The 19642-nt window shown below is 45.0% G+C and overlaps 1 protein-coding gene across 1 annotated transcript in view; it reads left to right on the forward strand.

Annotated features, from left to right (window-relative positions):
• Positions 1 to 15764: 15764 nt before the first annotated feature.
• The window catches only part of TENM4 (teneurin transmembrane protein 4), a 598102-nt gene continuing 594224 nt past the window's right edge, over positions 15765 to 19642 (forward strand). The window contains exon 1 of the mRNA XM_075050174.1: positions 15765 to 16241. The gene's annotated coding sequence lies outside the window, so the exon portion shown is untranslated. The remainder of the gene's footprint in view (positions 16242 to 19642) is intronic.

Raw genomic sequence — 19642 nt, forward strand, 5'->3', positions numbered from 1 at the left:
ACTTCTACCTGACAGGGATCCAGTTTGCTCCAAGACAACTCAGAGGTGCAAACCAAATAACAGCGAGTAGGGACTGTCAACAGATCTGCCTCAATAGCACCCTCCTGATGCAAAGTAACATGCCAATGTAGGTGCATACATGTAGGGCACAGAAAACTTGTTTCCTTTTTATTTCCAGCTTTATTGGGCTGCTTATTTAACAAAGAAGCTGGCCAGCTTTATGCCTCCTGTTTGCAACAAGTATCTCTGCTAGTTTAGATCAGTGCCATAATTCAGTTTGTGAGACAAACGCCACCCCTCTCCCCTTAAGAATAAGTAAGTAGTGACATGATGGAATCTCTCCATATTTCCTCACTCGCCCATTTTTCATACAAAAGGGGTATTTGGTGCTGTTTTATTGAAGCTGGATTTACAATTGAAGCACAGAACAAGCCCTGTTTCACAGCGGTGTGGGTAAATGTGACGGAGGAGGCAGCATGGCAGGCTAGTCTACAGCCACTGAGATTGCAGGAAAGCCAGGGAGAATACACAACCTTTACAAAATCAGGTTATTTGAGGAAACTGGTAGGTAAACAAGAAAGGTTTGTGCACAAAACATGAACCTGATTTTTTTTTTCGTTTTCTGATGGATAATATCTTTGTAATAAATGTAGAGCTTTCCTCTCAACTGTGTATGCTGTTGTGAAACATCCTCATGTCTCCCTGCAAAGGCTCTCTGGCTCTTAAAAAATCTTTAGAGGGTTTAGTGTATTGATGGTAAAGTGCTACCAGTTTACAACTCCTCTTACAGGAACACTCAGGAGGGGGTGATGACAAGGATGATATCAGCGAAATGGCAGAGTATCAGGAGGCCACCCACGGGAGATGCAGAGGCTGCTGGCCAGCCCTGGCTCACCAGGACTTTCCCACTGCCTGTACTCTTAAAGCCTGTGGCTATCAGTGGGCTTACAGGAGTGGTGGTCCAGTTGGGGCTGGTCCCACAAGGCTAATGGAGCAAGTCATGAGTATTTATTTAAGGGGAAATATAATACCTTAAACATTAGGAAATGTTCTGCATACTTGAGATAGAAAAAAAAAATCAATTTCCATCTCGGCTATACTTTTCTACAGCCTATAGCTGGCCTTGGTCATAAAACCACTGATGTTTACAATCTGTGAGTAAGGGATTAGATGGGGAAACCTATCAGTTATACAGCATCACACTAGGTATTTTAATGCCTGAAGATGATGCAAGAGGGGAGCAGGGAAGATGGCTTGCAGACAGATTCTTCTTCTCCCCACTAATTTATTCAGTCCCCCACATTCCCTCGACCTGTGATCTTGCACAAGCCCCCAAACTAGCTTGATCGGTGCATGGTTATATGGACGTCAGTGTATTAAAAAACCCCAAAGCACTCCCTGACTGGTGCTGCAAAGAGTGTTGGTGGCAGGGGGGATGTGCGTGGCTGTGCAAAGCTGTGAGCAATCAGACAGTTCATTCTTCTTTTAAGAAGTGTTACACGTCCAGGCTGTGGTATTCTGGCTCCTTTTGAAACGTGTCAGCTTAAACAATCTCTGCAGCACACATCCCTTTCCTCTAGTCCTATTTTTTTTCCGCAAGCTGTAAGAGCTGTTCTGTTCCACCCCACAGTCAGCACGGAGATTTTTATAGAAAGGAAAGTTACTGAAATGATTTGTGGCCACTTCATTATCGCTGCTGTGCTGGATGATAGGGGTTGAAGCATTTTCGGTACCAATAGAAATCTCCTCGGATGGAGGGAGGCAGGTAACAGCCCGGGCTGCCTCCGGCAGAGGGAAGTGGCACACACGCACTTCCCAGCGTGCTCCGTCCTGCCGCTGTGCAGAGCAACCGGGAAAAATGTCAGGTCTTGTGTCTGCAGAGCTGAAATTTCCCCCCGCCAACACAAACGCCTAATTTAAGCCCCTTTGGTTCCTCACCACAACGGTCTTACCCTCCATTTCCCCCGGACCAAGAAATGAGGTGTCTCCAAGCTGGCTCTCACGTACACCCCCCTGCAATAAGACTTATATAGACGTTGGATTTTAAGTCCCAGGGTAAGTGCTGGGAAAAACAGGTGCAGCCAGGGCTGCAAACGCAGTTTTGCTTTTAAGCATAAGGTTTTAATATTATATTCTAGCGGCTACTTTAAACCGGGGTTGCCTTTTCTCTGAAACTCATCAGCGGGGGTGACAGAGGGACACCCTTGGAAGGTCTTGGGCTGGGACGAGTGGTCCCAGCACCGCCTACGAGTGAACCCCCACATCAAGACACAGCTGAAGGCTGCCCAGACACATAGTTGTGGGGTTTTTTTCCTCTCCTTTTGCTTGTCATGCTCCCATCTTTCTGACACAGGGTCCCTTTTGGGTGTACGCAAACACACACACTGACACAAGGTGAACAAAAATGCACTCACATCTCACATGGAAGAAATCCTTTCACCACTTCTCCTTGCCAGTTACACACTTTTAAAATCTATTTGACTCTTCCCTTAGCTCCTCTGCCTTTAGAAAAAGTAGAAGCCTGCTGTGGATTAATTTATGGGGAAGATAATGTCCTTTAACCTACACTTCCCTGAACTGCCTTAATACTGTTTGCAAAGCAACTAGATGACTTTGTCTCTCCCTCACCCCATCTAGAGCTGCACGGAGGCAAGTTTTGCCTCAAGCTCTCAACCTTTTGATGCACGGATTTTCCACGCTGAGCTACAGTAGGTGGGTAACAAGAAGATCCTATTAAAGTGAAATCAAGTAGCAAAAGGATTGTCAGCTCAGCAAATCAGAAACATATAGGACCTATCCTTCCTTCATTGCATTCCTTCCTGCTCACTACGAGAAAGAAAGAAGGGAAAAAAAGGTGGTGAAGGGGGAGAAAAGAACAACAGAGAGCAATAGCAGCACTGGCAATGTCTTGATTTTATATGTAGGAAATTAATCCTTGCTGCTAAAGACACAGCCTCTTTAATGAAGAGGCTGCTGCAATATCATCGCAACAACTAGCAACCCACATGTTTGATTACAACAGGTTGAGCCAGTGCACGCTCCCCTGTGCCACACTCAGAAAAAATAAATCAAATGTCTTTACCTGAGGCTCCTTCATTTCCTACGCAGAGATCTACTTTAATGCAGGCTTTTCACGGTACCTTTCTTTGCCAAGAAGGGGCTGGTGATGGCTTATTTACCTACTTACCTGTCCTTGAGCTATGTGGCTTTTATTTGAATACATTAAACCGGCTGTTTCAAGTGATGCTTTTAGCCTCTTGAGTCTGGATCTAAATCTCAAAAGAGTTTTTGCTTAAAACCTGTTTTTCAAGTTTTCAACCAAGTATCCACAGTCTGCAGGATGCAGTTCTCTTAAAGGACCTTGGTGCCTATGGGTAAGAAAAAATATCATCCTATCTGGCTACCTTGCCTGCTTTTAGGTTTCCTATGTATTTATAATATACTAAGAGTGGAATGAGGGCTTGCTAAAACAAGGAAACTTGCTTTTTTCTGTTAAGTTGCTTTGCTTGTTTGCTGTGTGTGACTATGGGACCAGATTTTCAGCTGCTGGGAATTACTACTACTAGCAGATATGTTTATTTTTTAATGCTGTAATAGTACTTTTAATATTCCTGAGTGGATGCACACATTTGTTTTGCTTTGTGTGACCGATTCTGTCTTCCAGGTCATTGGTGGCAAAGACTTGAAAAACTCTTATAGTTAAGAAGTTTGATTTTAGTATCTAAAGCAGAGGAAAATCTCAGTTTCTGATTTTGGCGAGGGGGGGTATTTGTCATATATTTTCCAGGATCTCAGCAGCAGCAAAATTTCAGGGGCCAAATGCTCATTTGTGTAAGCTGACTTATCTCTAAGGCAAGGAATTCTATGGTTCATCAGAAGAGCTGGCTGTTTTTATGGACATGGGGTGATTTTTTTTTTCCCCTTGGGTACCTAGGAGAAGAAATAAAAAAACCTGGTGTGAAATAGAAAAACATGCCCTAAAAATATGCGCAAGAAGATGCCTTTTCTTTTTAATACACTGTAGAAAGTTTTAAAGACCTTGACCCAGGCACGCTAAAACATAACATGTATTAAATCTGGCATGCTGCTATAGTGAACTGTTTTTTTCTCTGTAGTTTAGCGTTGTTTGGTTTTTTTTTCTCTATGCTATGCATTATCACTGTATTCAAGCATATTTTGTTTTTATATATGTACATACATTTGGAGGGGGGAGAGAGGAAAGCGTAAGGATCATAGAGAGCAAAAAAACAGAGGTCCCTTTCGTTGCTGGAGTTGTCATGCATTCATCAGGACCAGGGTGCAATAGATGCCATCAGATGCTCAAGACAGAAGTACAGAGAAATATCCAAGCTCAGGACAGAAGTACAGAGAAATATCCAAGCTCAGGCCCTGCTTCAGAAACGTTGGCTCACTATTTACTACTGTGAGTAGCTAGAGCTCATCGTACACCATGCTGGGCTCTTCAGCGACTGCAAAATGGTCCCTGACTAGAGAGCTGCATGTTTCATCTTGAATAAATTCGGGATAGTTCTGTTGCAGGCAAGAGGTTCATTCCGGATCTGGTCTGATGCGCCTGAAATCAGAATTTGGACCTAAATAGAATAGTTATTAATATTATTATCATCACCACTGCTATTATCTCTATGTAAACAAAATACCACATACCATGACGAAACTGCTGCTTTTATCTCTCTTTGTAATGCCCCAAATCCTGTAATCTAATTGTTACACATCCTTGCTCAAAAGAAAGGCTCAAATATTAGCTTAAGGTTGTAATAGCAATTAGCACTGCAGAAGCTTAAGCTATCTGTGTAGATCACAGGGTTTGCTTACCACATATTTTATCAGTAGGTTAGCTTGGGCGCCTTATCATCTGACACTGAAAATCCTGAATTCAGCTGATTTTTTAGGTGCCTGTCCATCCTGAATGTTTGTACTTGATGTTTTATGCTATGGGTGAATGTGCATTAAACACAGAAGGGAGGGTAAAGGGTAAGGGGGGGAGGGAGGAATGGGGAAAACCAAGTGTTCTGGGAGTAGAATGGTACTAAATAATGCCAAAAGGTATTTGAAAGAGGAGTGGCGCTGGGATCTGCTTAACTGATGGTAGGGCCCAGCCAGAAGTAGGTTTTCGTTCTCCACTGTCGGACCAGGGGTAGTAATTCACTCCCGACCATGGCGCCTGCCAGCTGGACGCGGAGGAGAGCAGAGCAGCTCTGCTGCCTCTTACAGCAGGGAAATGCCCACACCAGAGATTTGGAGACTAGATGCTCTGACTTTGACACTGTGGCAAATTTACTGCGTGCCTTTAATAAGAGTGTTTTAAATTGAACTTTTGCAATGTAATCCAGTTTGTCTTCTGGTGCCTCTATTTCTTGGCTGTGGAGAGGCAATAACAAGGCTCCTTCCATACATTGTTCTCAGCTCCTGTCCTCTTTTTCTGCTCTTTCCTTAACCTCTCCCTCTTGGTAACAATCCGAAACAAGGTATAGGATTATGAAATCCGTTACTTTTAACTGGAGTGGTTGTTCTTAGGCTCTGAGGATAAAAGAGAAGGAAAGTCCTCACTGGAGAAGCTAAGACCAACCCCATCCTCCAGCAAGCGAGGAACAACCAAGTTGCTCCATTAGCAATTTAAATCACAGATCGCTCCCCCACAAAATCATACCCTCCATCCTTCCTTTGCTTCTCTACTTCAATAACACCATTTTCTCTTTGACTTCAGCCCTTGACATGTCTTCATTTCCATTTTTTGTGTACCCTCATACACACATATTCCCTCTACAAAGGTCTTCTCTTTTCTCCTTTGCTGGCTGGCCAGATCCATTGTGTGAAGATCCAAGAAGTCACTAACAGGTAGCTGAGCTGGCCAGTTTGCACGTGCTCACCAGCCAGCTGGCAGCCCGAGCCAAGCAATTAGCTAACGAGCTTATACCGTTGCCTTTCACTCAAACGAGCTGTGCTTTGTCGTTGTCTCCCACACCACTGATTTTCATAAAGCATGTGGGATATTTGTATCTTTTAAGCTTTTGCCCCTCTAGAGAATGGGGTGAAATGAGCCACCAGGTTCAGAATATATTGCTGGGTGCAGGATTGACAGATGGGGAGCCAGATGGACAGACAGCACTCCTATAAAAGCCTTATTTCCTTAGGAAAAGAGGCCGTCGGGTCTAAGTACTACTAGTATGGGGTTATAGGATGGGAGGATTATGACTCTCATTAACAGATGTCATGTGTCAGGCACTTCTGTGGAGAGATGTAGAGGAAAAGTAAGTGAAGTACCTTACTTTGTTTTGAAGGTGTGAGTTTAAGTCCTGTTCTGTCTTCGGTAGATTCACAGCAAACTGGGGTAGCTACTTGTTCAAAAGGGAAAGGGGAAGGGAAAGGAAGGCAGATTTGTCACTAGCTCCATTACTCCTCTGTGTATTGTCATTTAAAGGCATTCATGTGGCTTTTCTTAATCCGACCCAATAGGCTCATGAAACCTTTTCTGATGGTTTTCTTTATCCAGCCCAATAGGATAAATTAAATAGCATATTAAGACTGTAGTCTCTCATCCTGCAAATGACTGAACCCATCCTCTGACCCAGTTGCACTCTGCAAATAGCTGGATCAGGCATGATCAAGCCTAACAGGCAACATAGCCTATATGTGGGGATTTCAGACAAGAAAAAAGACCGGTTTTATATCTACTGTCTACTGAATCTTAAACCCACCACTTAAACATCACTTTCTAAAGCTGTAGTCACTAAATGTGAAAATGCTACCACAAAAATTCAACCTCTGCAACCCCTCTCTGGGGTTTAGTAGTAGTGGTGTACAGTAGCGGTTCAGGTTTTGGACTGTTTGGTCCCTTTTAGACTCATGATTGAGTAACAGTCTATAGGATCAACCCCTTATTTTATTTAGCCTCTTAGATACAGATGGTAATTTTTGTAGCATCCCCCCTTTGCGGCATCCTCTGGCCCCTAGTGAGCTGGCAGGTGAGGTGGGGAGTGTAAAAGAAGCAAAAAGTGAAATGCCATAGCTGGGAGGATTATCATGTGCAGAGTTGGTATGAGAGCAAAATCTAGCTCCAGTGGTTATTAGATTTCTCCCAGGAAAGTGGGGGGGGGACCCTTGGTTGAGCTCAATTTCCTGCTTGAAGAAGTGTTGAGCAGCAAGGATACTTCGAGTTGTCCTCACCGCTGTTTATCTGAAATCTGGCTGCTTGTGTGTAGATGCCGACCGCACTGTGGGGCAGTCCTGAAATGGAGAGGGTAAAAGTTTCAGAAAGTAATGCCACTTGTGGCATTTTTTAAAAAAATGGTATTACTCCCAGTTTTATTTAAATTTGTGGGATAGCTATGAAAACATCTTGTGCTCTTGATGCTATGCATAAAGTCATCACAGCTAAGGGTATCCAGGACAATAAAATAAGCACAGATGCTGCTGGAGCATTTCAGAACAACTTTCGCTCCACATTTTCCAGTAATCCGATGCGCCTTCAGTATCGAAAGCTTTGTAATCATCCCTCTCTCTTTTCTTTCACTGCAAAAGTTCCTCTTAAAGAAACACCAGGTCCAATCTTCAAAAATATTCACTGACTTCTGAGGGATGTTCTCATGCCTCTGAGTTCGAAGTTACTGTAGAAAATTTACTTATGTAGGATGGCAATCCAAATAATCTTATTCCATCTGAAAGTATATAAAGGTCATATCAAAATTTCATTGGAGCTCCATCCTAGGGAAAAGAAGTTGCTTGCTTATGAAATTCTGTTATAAATTAATTTTGCATCTGGTCCTGCAAATGTACATGATTGTTTCTTTGTGACCCCTTGCAATGAATAAAGGCAAGAGACATGAGTAGAGACGTGCAGGATTAGATCCGTTGCTTTTTATATTTTTTTTTCCTATGGCATTTTAATGATAAAAGACCAATTTCTGCCCTTGCTTAACCTCCAGCAACCCCACTGATTTCCTTGTTCATTCCAAATTGTAATGAATGACTTTACACACTGGAGCACTTTCATTCTTTCTTTTCCAGATTGAGTGTCTCAGCCCAGACAATGGGCTCCTGCCTACATGAGTGTACAACTGGGATAAAACCACTGACTTTAGCAGACGTGCTCCATCGTGACTGAGAGACAAGCCGGTCTGTGATATACAAACTTTAATGGAGCGTAAGCCAGGGAAGAGCATGCAAGTAAGCACCATTTTTAACTCCTTAGCATCGTTTGTGTTTATATCAGCCCTGACTCATGGTTTATATACATAGGGTATGTATTAAATATCGCTGTACTTGCACTACATGTATGTATTTGAGATAATTATGGCTATCGTAGTACTGGTGGCACTTACAGTCTTTAATGCATTTATTCTCACAACATCTGATAAAGTGAGGAAGTATTTTTATCTGTATATTATATAGAGGAAACTGAAGCCTAGATCATTTTTTGCTACACCGGGAAACTGAACCTGGATTTTCCGAGTTGAATGCTGGCACTCAGACTGTTGGTCTGTCTTGACATAAGCAGTACAAATAGGCATAGAGCATAGCGCTTCTTGTAAATTGGGGATACTGAACTACTTGGTCGTGATACAGCAGACATGATAAATTGCTTACTGTTAAATAAAGTGTTTGGGAATTGTCACGTAGCTACGGAGAGGCCACGCTATTATTAATGATGCACAAGGCATATATTTCAGCTTATTCTTCCATATCCATATTGACTCTGAAGTGCAAACAATAACACAAACTAGATTTTGCCAGTAAACTAACACAATTTATCTGGAGGACAGAGCAGAAAGCAGGAGCAGAGCCCGATAGCTCCCTATTCGTGTGCAGTGGTGTGTCTGGTGGTGGAGGCTGCCCAGGCAGGGGACAGAGGAAATGTTGATGCTAGTGTCTGGTGAGGATTCATTGAGACAGGCTCTTGATTGAGCCCTAAGAGATTAACAAGTGATGAAAGTGTGTATCAGAGCCAGTAATCGTACTCAGATCTGCTGTGCCGTTACCACAAGCTCACCTTTTCTCCCTGTAATCATACAATAATGTGCTTAGTTTGCCATCTCAAAGGTCAACGATTGGTTCGACATGTGGAAAGGAGATGCCTGAAGCGAAGGTGTTGGGGGAGTGGGGCTTTATTCTGCAGTCTCAGAGGTCGTTCTTTACAGGGGAAAGGAGATGTCTCCAGTTCAGACCTGTTCTTTTAATAAGACCAGAGCTGTCTATGAGTGAAATAACTGGCTTTTCATTTCCCAGGAGCATCTAGCATGTGAATGGGACAATTCATATGAATTTTGCTATTGCACAAGTATAAATCTAGAGTGAGTCATTTAAAGTTAGTTGAGATAGGTGGCCTTACTGGAGAATAAGGAAGTATTAGAGAGTTGTCTAAAACAGCAGATTTCATCAGAAAAAGTCTCCTTCACAATGAGATCATGGCTTGAATATGAGTGCAGATCAGCCTTCCAAGTTTTATTTGATTTCAAATATTGTTTGATATGCTACAGTATTTCATTGCAATTTAACGGCAATTCCCATTCACACAGCTATTCTAAATAGGTTCTTATATGTACCTATTACCTTGGTAGCCAGGTTTCTATATGAAATCCTGAACATTTCATTATTATTAAAAATATAAAAGCCATCTATTCCATCCATTTTGTACGGTGAGGTGAGCAGAATTGGATGTGAAGTCACAGTGCGGTAATAGGGTAATTATTGTTTGGAGGCTCTTCTAATATACCTATGGTCAGTTGTATTAAAGATGTATTATATTACAGTTGTTCGTGGCCGTTTTATCATGTACTGTGGATTAAGAAATATTCTATCCTATCCCATGGATTAAAAAACCCCATGCTTTAAATTTTTAGAGAGGAAAATATGTCTGTGTAAAGGGGTAATTTGATCCTCTGGGCAATTTATACTCTCCTTGACATGATCTGCACCTTCTTAATGCACATCTTCTTCCTCCATAAGACACCAGTGGAATTTCCGGAGACAAAAGAGTCCCCGTTCTACTTCATTAGAATGAATGAACTAGTATCTCATTTGAAGTTGGCCACATATGGTATACAGAGCGTGTTTACACAATACCAGAGCACTTACTTGAAGAACAAGTGTATTCCACAAAAGCAGCCTCCTGAAATGCTTTCCGTAGTTTGAAAAAAAAAAAAAAAAGGACACATTTATAGAGTTAAAACATAAATAATTCATAGGGAAAATGAAAATAATAGGCTTAGGGAAGGGAGAAAAGAGACCTATACACTTCCAGGACCATCCGTCTAATTGCCTATAAATAATTGGCTTGTACATATTACCCACAACAGAGCATGGTCTCTGACAGCGTTATAAGCCTGGATGTCAGCTGCAGAGCTCAGCTGCTGTTTGTAAATGGTCTTAACTGTGCTCTTGATTTTTCTGTGCTTACTGTATATAGTTTTGTTTTATTGGCACTGTACTGTAAGCATATTCTGCACTATGCAAATATAAGAGCTGAGAAGCATATGGGCCGAATCCTGCAACACTCACTCAGGCAAATGTCCAATTCACTTGATGGGAACTTTTCCTGAGTAAGCAGTAGGAGCAGACTCTCAACTCCATCGTATGGCTCCGCTGATTTCTCAGGTATGACAACAGATGCTGGTACTTTGCAAACAAGGAGAGGAAGGGTATAAGACCCAGTACGGTGGAGACATGCTCAGTTCTGGCCTCCTTAAGCCCTGAGATCCACTGAGATGCTGCAAAAGGCACAGTCAAGATAGAATGACCCTCTCTGGCCTTCAGCATCCTGCTAAAAACCAGCTAATGAAAGGAAAGACCCTTATAAGTGCTAACACTCCTCCGTCCCCACTCTGGAGCCCACCTCATGGTACCAGCAGTGGTGATGTCTCTCTGAGTCCGTGCAGACTGATTTAAGCTGCAGGCATCCATGGAGTGAGGAGGAAGAGGAGGGAAAACCTGCTCTTTATAAAAAGCCCCTGTGATTTCTGCTCCACCACCCTGCTGAAGAGCTTTGGCAGGGAGACATAACATAACTCAGAGTGGGAACTTCAGGATTCAGCTCCGCATCTAGCTGTGGTTCAACCCTGCCATCCAGTAAGGAGGTTTCAACCCTCAACTGTGCAGGTGGCTAAAAGCTCTGTCCCATATCCTGATCTCTGTGTACTACACGGTCCATTCCGCGGTGACAAGGAACATGTTGTGGACTTCAGGTCCGAGTCCTACAAAAGCTCACACATACTCTTAACTTCTTATTTAACTCCACTTTTGTCTACACTGCCCATGGCAGCCTGATACGTATCAGGGAAGCTGGATTTCTTCGATCTAGCTACCATGGGAACCAGTGCAGCAATGACGCCGTAGTACAGACTTCAGCAGGAGCCCAACAGGGATCCTGGCTACGCACTTGGGGCTGCTAAAGTGAGCTGAAGACTGGGCTGTGTGTTTTCAGTGCTAATCTCATCCCTGATAGCTAGACTAACGTTAGCAGCGGTACCCATATCTTCCTTTGTCCTGTGTAGCCATATCCTTTCCGCAGTGCCTGATTGGAAACTTAAGCTGCAGTCCTTACATGCCTCATCCTCATGAGCCTTTAAACCAAAATGACTAATTCAAATAGAGGCTTAAAGGTCAAACCCTCCAGACCTGGTTTTGCAAACCCTTTTGTACATGGCTTTTCTCCTTGTCTGAAAAAAAAAAAAGCTGTTCTCATCAGGAAGTGTTGGCAAAAAGGGTTTAATTACAGAAATCGTTTTGCTCCCTATGGAGAAAGCATGAAGAATGGCATATTTCCACATTTGAATTGCACATTCATCAAGAAAAGAGTGATTTCCCCTTAAGAATGTTCTGGAGGAGTAGAAAAGAGCATTGAACCCTGGGGTGTGTATTATTTTATAGTCTCTGAAAGGCAAATGGTTTCACTTCCATTGATTAAAATATATGAGTTTTTCCCTCTGGATTACTCTCCTGGAAGAAGGAAAAAAAAAAATCTTTAGCAGTGGCTGTCAACTAGTGCAGCACCTCTTGGCAAAGGGCTTACCTACCCAACCAAAGACACTTCTGCTGCTGAACTTCTTCAGCAAGAAACCTTTGACCACAGCAGATGTTGCTACTTTTTCGCTTGATGAATGGGGACTTTGCCATAGGTGTTTTCATTGTTTTGCTGGAGCAAATGTCAACGTGGAAACACAGCCCGACATCAGGACTATTAAGTGCTAATTTAAGCAGCAGCTCCAGGACTTGCTCTCTTTGCTCTGCTAGCGCACAAGATCTAATAGACTCGCGCATTAGTCTTTTCAATCACCTTCTTGTTCCACAGATGTAGCTTCTTTACAAATTCTGCAAAAACACTGTTTGGAAGAGAGTTTGACTTAATAGTCTCTGTTCACAAGGAGCGTTTCAACTGTGCAAAGCTGCTGTGGTGTAGGACCCAGGCACAATACAGCAGACTGGTGAGCACTGACATTTTGAAATGTACCTCTTCATAAAATAGGCTCCAAATCGGTATGCGGCACACTTCTGCAGCCACAGTAATTCACTGTGAATTGAAGCAGGGGGATTTTCCTAAGGAAAGTCGTTTTTTCCCATTAAATTACTATTGTTCTTTTTTTTTTTCTTATTCCAAAAGCATCATTGTCTAGTTCAGTTAACAGGGAAAGGCCAATTGCACAAACAGTGCTGATCTGTTAAACTTGGCTTTATCAACCAGAATTCAAACAAACACTGTTCTGCTCCACACTTGGGTTTACTAGTTTTCTTTTAATAATGTTCTTGGAGTTTAAAAAATAAATTAGTAAATGGCTGGAGTGAACAGGCGGATCAAATGGAGGAATTTCAAAACTGCAGGAAAGTATCGCAAACAAGTAAGAGCACTAAGAACAAGAAAAAGCAAAAGTTATATGCAATTGGAAGTGAAGATGTTCCATTTCCTTTCTAAAATCAAATGCAAACTGCTCATGTGACTGATTTAGTATTGAACAAGAGAGGGAAAATTGCTTCTTGGCATTTAAATGGAAATGTTTCTTGTTCAGAAATTTTGGAAGCTTGCATACTGTATGATTTTTGAAAGGCTTATACAATTACCATTGAATTTGGATGAGGTCTATTCCTAACAATATATATATTTCTTAATTAAACTTTGCCCTTCCAGAGACCTAAATTACCTTTGTCTAGAGTCTAGATTCTTGATGTGGAATATATTCCAGAGGCAATAAGGCCAATGCAAATGTATTTCATTTTTAATATGTATGACTGAAAAAAACAGTGAACAGCAGCAGCTATTTTGCAAAGACCTTTATGTCGAGAACTCCGCTGTTTAAGATTATGTTCTGATATGCTGTGTGCCTTTCTACCCTGATTCCTGGGTTTGGAATAAAACCCAGTCTTACCTCTTGCTTTCCACAAAGGCTAGAAATTTTAGGACACAGGGAAAAAAAAAAAAAAAAAGGCAGAACATAGCAGACTTGCATCTGGCTGATTTAAAGGTATGCCATGAAGAGGACAATTCCCACATAGCTCAAAGCACTGCACGAAGTACTGCAGTCCATTATGTTCGGCTCTCTTCTTACAATGCAGTTTTAGGGCCTAATCCAGTATCGCTCCAAGATTTGTGATGCCAACACCAGCCATGTAGAGATGCTGCTGCTGAAAAGTTTTGTACGAGTAAATTTTGAGGAGGGACTTGAAACAGAGAAATGTGATTATGTGGTGAATGAGAAAATGATAGGCTGGGTGTAAACGGCAACAGGGGATGAATCCTGGCAGGGGTAAGTTAGGGGGGACTTGCCCAAGGTCAGGCAGTGAAGCAGTAGCAGGGCATGACACGTAGCAACGCCACAACCCTTTCTCCCTTCAGACCATGTTGAATAGCATTAAATAGCCCTAATTCCCTGTTGCTACAGTTTAACAAAACAAAACAAAACAAAACAAAAAAACCCACAAATATTTAAAAGGCAGAAACTGGTAGCATTGATCTTCCTCCCAACAAAGAAGTAACCTTAAATTACGCAACTGAAATCTCGCCGGCCTTCTTCCTGAGAGTTTTATTTTAATTATTAAATGACACAATTACTTAAAAATAACAACAATAATAATAACAACAATAACATAATAATAGTACTAGTAGTAGTAATAGTAATAATGAAATCTCCTGACACCACTGTGGATGATGCTTCCTGACCCCAAAAGCAAAACATTATGCAAGCTGCCTAACTGGGGGCAGGGGAGAGCAGACGTTTCCCCCTCCTTATCACATGCGCTGAAGCTGGAGTGCAGCTGACTGACCCCAAGAAGAGGGAGAGGCTCACCAGGGCCAGGCCATGAAGTCACCATGCGAGGTGGCTCTCCATCCCTCCTCATCCCCATCCTGATCCCACCCCATTCACGTGCCAATGCCCATCCCATGTCATCCCCATGCCTATGCTCAACCCATGCCCAAGCCCAACCCATGCCTACTGCATGGCAAGCCCATCCTCTCCCCTCCCTATTACCTTCTAATGCTTATGTCCACACCCAGTCCATCTCATCACCATGCCCATACTTATGTCCGTGACCTTGCCATGCCCATGCCCATCCCCTCCCCATGCCCATGTTATATCCATGCCTTCCTTATAACCCTCCTTCCCCGTGCCCATGCCCAGCTCCTCCTATGTCCATGCCATGCTCATGGCTATGTCCACTACTGCCCAATGTCTATGCCACGACTGTGGCATGCTCATGCCATGCCCATATCCATGCCCATGCCTACGTCCTCCCCTGCCCCATGCCTATGCCGTGACTGTGTCGTGCCCATGTCCATGCCCGTTGCCACCTCATACCGATGCCTATCTCCTCGCCAGGCCCATGCCACCACACGCCATGCCCATGTCCATGTCCCTGTCCCTGTCCATGCCCATCTTCTCCTATGTCCATGCCATGCTCATGGCTATGTCCACTACTGCCCCATGACTATGGCATGCCCATGGCCTGCTCCTCCCCATGTCCATGCTGTGCCCATGCCTATGTCCTCCCCTGCCCCATGCCTATGCCATGACTGTGTCATGCCCATGTCCGTGTCATGCCCATGTCCATGCTTGTTGCCACCTCATACCAATGCCTATCTCCTCGCCATGCCCATGCCACCACATGGCCATGTCTGTGTCCATGTCCCTGTCCCTGCCTATTTCCTCGCCATGCCCATGCCACCACATGCCATGCCTGTGTCCATGTCCCTGTCCATGCCCATGCCCAGCTCTTCCCCATGACCTTCCCACCACATGCCATGCCCACGTCTGTGTCCATGTCCATGCCCATGCCCACCTCCTCCCCATGTCCTTGCCACCACATGCCATGCCCGTGTCCATGTCCATGCCCATGCCTATTTCCTCGCCATGCCCATGCCACCACATGCCATGCCCATGCCCATGCCCACCTCCTCGCCATGCCCATGCCACCACACGCCATGCCCGTGCCCACGCCCATGCCCATGCCCACCTCCTCGCCATGCCCATGCCACCACATGCCCGTGTCCCTGTCCCTGCCCCTGCCCCTCTCCTCCCCGTGCCCTTGCCACCCCCCCACGCCCGTCCCCCCCACTCCCCCATCCCCACGCCCACCCCCGTCCCCTCACACCAACACCATCCCCACGCCCAGACCCTCGCCCCCCTCCGCCCCACGCCCACCCCCATCTCCCCATTCCCCAAACCCCATCTCCCCTCCGCCCTCCATCCCCACAGCCCCTGCCCGAGCCCCCCAAGCCCCCTCCGAGCCGAGCCGAGAGGAGCCGAAGGGAGCCGAGCCGAGCCGAGCGGAGCCGAGCGGAGCCGAGCGGAGCCCGGCGGTGCGCAGCAGCCGGCCGCATGTGTGCCTGTCATTCCCAGCCCGGGAGCGCCGGCTCCTGCCTCCCATTCATGTAACCTGTGTGTGTCTCTCTTTCTCTCTGTGTGTAACTGGGAGAGGGAGAGAGAGAGAGCGAGCGAGGCGAGGAGAGGAGGAGGAGGAGGGGGGGAAGCTTTAAATAAAGCCTTTGGATTGCAGCTGCTTATTTTGGGCAGTCCTACCAGGGACGATTCCTGCCAGGAAAGAAGCTGGACCGGTCCTTTTTTTTTTTTTTTTTTTTTTAAATTTATTTTGATTTTTTTTTTTTTTCTTGGGGGTGGCAGCGGTGTATTGCCGAGCTGCCTGCTGCGATGAGCTCCGGCGCCTGGCTGTAGTTGCCCACTTTGGGATCGCTGGACACATAAGTGGCATTTCGGGAGGGGGGGAAGCCTGCAGACATGGTAAGCTTTGCTTTTTTTGCTCTGAAAAGTGCATTTGCGCGATCGCCTCCCTCCAGTTTTCCCTTCCCCCTTTCCTCTCCCCACCAAACAGACAGGCACACGGGTTGGGGCTTGGAGAGAAGCTCCCTGAATCCCTGATTTTTTTTTTTTTTTTTGCCTCCCCACCATCCCTCCCTCTTTGCCCAGCTTGCTTTTCTCCCCTCGGCATCCCAGCCCTGCCGCTTCCCTCCGCGCACAGTTTGCAGCAATTCAGCAGGAGGAAAAGATGCTGCCGGAGGCTCCTGCTTGGGGCGGTGGGGACCAGGCACCCTCCCACCCACAAGACCTTGCTCCGGGGGATGTTTTGGGTGCCTTCTCCCATCCAACACCCCCCCTGGACCCTTCCCTCTGCACCCCGAGCGGTGCGGCTGTGCTGGGGGGGGGGAGGCAGCAGCGCAGATTTGGAGGCAAGGATGCAGCTTTAAGATCAATCGGTGTTATTTATGTAATAGTAAAAGCGAGGAAGGGAGGGGGGAAGAAGGGGGAAAAAAAGAAAAAAAAAAGTGCCTTGGTATTTTTCAGCTGCACAAAGCTCCTTTTGCTCTGGTTGAACCTTCCGCCCCGTCCCCGTGTCCTGGTGCAGGGTGGTGGGTGCGTGGGGGTGTGTGTGTGTGTGTTTTTGGGGGGGTGTGTGTATGTGTATGTGTATGTGTATGTTTACATTTGGATCTGCGATAGAGTCAGGGATGGGGAAGGGGTCTCCCATTTTCCACCGGAGGGTGGGTTTGCTTCCGACCAAAATAAGAAAAAAAAACCCCGCGCTTGACTGCAACTTGAGTGACAATTCTGTTTCTTAGGCATTAAATGTTAAAGCCCTGCTTCCAGCCGTGCCCTGCCAATATTAAAAGCCCCTCCAAACAGTGTGGCGTTTCAGAAAAGATGCTGGAGTGCCTGGGAGAAATGCAGTGGTTCAGACTCGTGCTCACATTCTCAGTAATTTGCATTTTGAAATACCAATTTGGGCTGCTGAACATAAAACCAGGCTGCTACCAAAGGGCATTTATTTCTTGGTAGTTGTTTTCATTAAAAATATTTTTTTTCCTTGGTCTAAAATATCTGGGATATGTTATTTTGAAATAAGTAGTAGTTAAGGCATGCCAAATCTTTAAAAAATAATTAAAAAAACCCAAACCGTAAAGTATTCATGAAGGCACTATGTATTTACTCTTTCTTAGCATGACCATGCTTAGAAATTCGCAGTGGTTACAACCATCTAAGCACATGATTTGGAAAAAAAACCAACAACAACAAACCAAACTAAACCAGAACATATTTATGCCACAGTCATCCTTGTCTTATGGGATACTCAGTCTGAAATAGGCTTTTCATAGAGCCAAAACAGAGATAGCTGAACACTTATTAACTAGATAGGCAAGACCTTTCTGCGTCTTGAATGCATTTGCTTATGGCTTTTCCAGGAAAGTTCAATTCTTTATGATTAAAAAAACCAACAAACACGAAAGCCCTGAATCAAACTATAAAATAATCTCTCCACCTCCACCCCATCTTCCTTCTTAACTTTTTGCAGTGAAGTCTGCATGTATAGCTGCATTATTTTTTTATTTTTTTTCGGAGAAAAGTCCCGCGTGAAGGGAGGGACATAAAATGAGAAAATGAGAGCAAAGCTTTGAAGTTGGAAGTTGTCTGCGCTTTTTAGAGGTAAACTTCAGCTAAAACCTGGCAAGTTGTTAGTGTGCTGCTGCCTGCTCTGGGGCGCAGGAGTTGGGCAGGGGAATTTGGCAGATCCCAACCTATCCCAACCCCATTTCTTTCTGCTTCGCTGACCCTAATAAAATTGCTTACTAGTAGAGTGGCCCCTCCTCTCCTATGGAAAGTGCTCTGCTCCCAACATGTGCGCCATATGTGCCTGCAATACCCAAGGTTTACCATCTATATTATTATAGGTTTACGCCTATATTATGCCAGCAGCCCCCATGTACCAGCCGCACTGGGTCCGGCAAGGGCAGGGTATCGGCCACTGGAAACCCCAACATCTCTTTGCTGGGAGAGGCTGGGGCTGAGCCAGTGATTTGTATTTAATTTATTTCATTGGCTTTTTCCGAGCCAGGCGCCTCCCACTTAGTGTCTCAGCCTGTAGCACTTTTATAGGCTTGGGTGGAAAAAACAAGGGAGTGTGTATATATGTATTTTTAGTACGGGGTGTGTGCGGTGAGGGGCATAAAGGTAGGAAGACGTGTCTCTCTCGCACTGTTTTGCAGGGAGACAAGCCTTCAAAGCAGCTTGCTTGGCTCTGCTTGTGTTAAAGGCTGTAGGAATTTGCTGGTTTGTGGCCATTGAGGGCTGCCCTTCCCTGCTAAATTCCCAGTTCCCAGCCTATGCCACGCTGCTGGCTCAGTCCTTACTGGTGCGGGCTGTTTTGTGACCAGGAGGATTCCCCTGCTGCCATGATCCCTTAAGAATATGACTCCCAAACTAGCGCACGGGCATGGAAAATGAGGGTTTGTACTGGTTTCCAGCAGGTTTGGGGACAAGGAGGGGAGCGTGAGGTCGCGGTGGGTGGCCAGGCGTTTCCCAGGCGTGTGAAAATATTACCTGGGTCGTGATTTCCCCTGGGAGCGGGACCACTGCTCTGCTCAGGACCACCCTGGGAAGGGGGTCTGCACCCACAGCTGAGGCGGGCAGAGGAGAAAAGGTGCCTTTGCAGACAACCTGGTTTGGGTTTTCCCCCTTTTCCCCCCAAAAAAATCACCAGAACTGGGAATTACTGCCACTGCACTGACATGTACTGTATTTCTGCAGGGACTTCTGCCTCTGTGCCTCACCCTCCCTTCCCGTACATACGTGCGTGCATGTGTGCACATCTTTACAAGGAGAGATTTTCAATTTATCTGTCATTTTCTTGTGTGATCTGGAGAAAAAATGTCATCTTTTGGTGGAGAAAGAGGGTCTTTGGGGTGGAAAGAGGTTCTCGGGCTGGTCTTTGGCAGGGGAAGGGGAAAAAGGCAAAAGGAGGTGCACAAGTTAACTTCGTAGTTTCCTTTTTTATTAGCAAGGGGTCCTGGTTTAGAAAGGCTGTTTGGGGGAGAATTTGCCTTCTCTGATTTTAAAAGATAGGGAAAAATCATTGAGAGAAGAGAGTAAAACTGCTTATCTGGGTTTGGTTGGGGGGGAGGTATCTCTCCCCCCCCCCCCCCCAATGATTTATTTTACTACGTGGGTGGAAAAAGGGAGACATCACTCTGGTTTCAGTGGGTCTGGGGAAAAAGATTTGCACTGAGAAGACTGTGGGGGTTTGAAGTCCTTGTAGCTTAATTATTTTCCTTGACTCATTTAAATTAGGTGCTTTCCTTTTGTTTTGGTGAGCAGATAGTACACTGGCAAGGGAAAATGTTGTTCTCTTT

Source organism: Buteo buteo, chromosome 18, assembly GCF_964188355.1.
Source record: "Buteo buteo chromosome 18, bButBut1.hap1.1, whole genome shotgun sequence".
Lineage (NCBI taxonomy): Eukaryota > Metazoa > Chordata > Aves > Accipitriformes > Accipitridae > Buteo > Buteo buteo.